This window comes from Argentina silus (assembly GCF_951799395.1).
Source record: "Argentina silus genome assembly, chromosome: 21".
In the NCBI taxonomy this organism is placed as follows: domain Eukaryota; kingdom Metazoa; phylum Chordata; class Actinopteri; order Argentiniformes; family Argentinidae; genus Argentina; species Argentina silus.
This window is the reverse complement of record NC_139675.1, coordinates 2101370-2103869: the sequence shown is the minus strand read 5'-3', so window position 1 is coordinate 2103869 and position 2500 is coordinate 2101370. Positions and strand designations below refer to the sequence as shown.

Sequence of the window (2500 nt, the reverse complement as noted above, 5' to 3'; positions counted from 1 at the left end):
CTGACACTTTAATTGAAGAGGCGTTTTCTGTGCAACCCCCTGGCTGTTCTAGGAGCTGTATATCATAAGATGATCCAGGAGAAGATTGTTCTGGGTTTGTTCTGAGTGGATGTTTATGGCAGTGGGCTTTAATGCAGATAGCTCCTCTGTACAGTAATTATGATCATCCTCAGTTGAATTTCCCACTGTACAACTATAATTACAACAGTATATGTTTAACAGTATATGTACAACTATAATTACAACAGTATATGTTTAACAGTATATGTACAACTATAATTACCACAGTATATGTTTAACAGTATATGTACAACTATAATTACAACAGTATATGTTTAACAGTATATGTATAACTATAATTACAACAGTGTATGTTTAACAGTATATGTACAACTATAATTACAACAGTATATGTTTAACAGTATATGTACAACTATAATTACAATGTTACAGTAACAACAATGACTGGGGCGTTCAGTGGCGTAGCACACTAAGGCGCATACCATATCATCTCAAGGTCCCTGGTTCGATTCCAGCCATGGACATATCCTGCATGTCATCCCTCCTCTCTCTCTCTCTCCCATCCTTCCTGTCAACCTCTACTATCTCTATCCCAATAAAGCAGAAATGCCCTAAAAAATATAGAAAGATATATATTTAAAAAAAATACAAAATGTAAACTGTTTTAAGTAACAGCAAGTACAAGTACAGCAACAACAACAGCAGCTGCCTAATCGACATCCTTGATGAAGAGCAGATTAAACGGTGATCCCAGATTAAACCGCTAACGTTCTGACCGCTCTGGAGCGCCATTTCTCTGGCTTCCTCCTGGTCTTAGTCTCCGTCTAATTAAAACAGCCAGCAGAGAGGTTCATTTGTCTGGCCGCGCGTCAGAGCGGTTCGCCGCCGCCGCCACTGCCGCCGCCGCAACATATTAGCCCAATCGGCAGCGTTGGCTCCATCAGCACGCCAGCGGGGACGCCGCTGATGGACGACGCTGTCACCACCTCTCTATTGTAGCGCCGCTGCCGCGCGCCCGCCCGCCCGCTACCCAGGGGTAATTTACAGCAGTAAACAATCTAGAGCGCTCTCTCTCTCTCTCTCTTTCTCTCTTTCGCTCTTTCTCTCTCTCTCTCTCTCTCTTTCTTTCTCTCTCTCTTTCTCTCTCTCTCTCTCTCTGTCTCTTTCCTCTCTCTCTCTCCTCTCTCTCTCTCTCTCTCTCTCTCTCTCTCTGTCTCTTTCCTCTCTCTCTCCCTCTGTCTCGCGCTCCCTCTCTCTCCCCCTCTCACCCTCTCCCCCTCTCCCTCACTTACTGCGGCACACTCACTCACTCTCTCTTGTTTTTATTTGATATGCCTCTTCCCCCTTTTCTTATTTTAATGAGCCCTGTGGTTATTAGGGTAATAAATCAGGCCAATGGTGTTATGTATAATTCAGCGTGTGTACTCCCCCCCCCCCCCTCCCCCCCCAGTGGCCCTGGGTAAGCCCACCCTGTGTCACTGTCATCCAAGCACTGTGTCGGCATGAGCCGTGTGTGTGTGTGTGTGTGTGGGCGCTTTCTTTCTGTGATTGTGGGAGGAGGAGGAGGAGGGTGGGGGCGGGGGGGGGGGGGGGGGGGTAATTGGGTGCGGTCTTGACACACCCTGGCTGACACTATAGCACCCATAGCATGCAATTACTCTTTCTTACATGCACACACACTACACACACACACACACACACACACACACACTACACACACACATACTACACATACTCATACTACACACACACACACAAACATACTACACAGACACACTTACACAGTCTCCTCTCAAGCACACTCCACCCCTCCCCCCCCCCCCCTCACACACACCCCCCAACACACACCATTACACCCACCCAACACAGTAGCAGCAGCCCAGATCAATAGGCGAGCCGTGGCCCGGATCACTCCCTCCATGACAGCAGCACTGGGATATGAAAGAGATCCCATCGATCCACGCCGGCCCAGCCTCATCCTCAAAAGGCCATCATTCCATTACCATTGATCCAGAGGGAGGTGTGGGGGGTGTGTGTGTGTGTGTCTGTGTGTGCCCCTGTGCGTGCGTATGTGTGTGTGTGTGTGTGTGTGTGTGTCTGTGCTCCGTGCGTGCGTGTGTGTGTTTGTCACCGCGGAGGGGGAGAGGAGGGGACGCAGTCATTGGAAGACTAATAAAAATTGAACTGGTAAAAAGTGATTTCTATAAATGACCCTTTAAATAATAGACCCGGGCTCCGCGGGGTATTGGTTTTGGGAGATCAATGGAAAATTAATGCAACTGATCCATTATTATCTTTTTCCTTTTTTTACATTTATTTATTTATTTTTCTACGACAATGGGCGCCGCGCGCCAGTGTATTAGCTAGCGTTTCGTAGGAGGAGGGCCTGGCTGTTGATGTTCCTGCAGACCCTTTCATCAGGGACATTTGTTTCCTCTGACAGAGAGTGCTGCAGGGCCGCCTGTTCTTCCACTATTAA

General features: G+C 47.7%; 1 protein-coding gene across 1 annotated transcript in view; it reads left to right on the top strand.

Annotated features, from left to right (window-relative positions):
* Positions 1 to 2500, top strand: part of LOC310820943 (lipopolysaccharide-responsive and beige-like anchor protein) — a gene marked incomplete at both ends in the record, with an annotated part of 22724 nt that overhangs the window by 15245 nt on the left and 4979 nt on the right. The window lies entirely within an intron of this gene.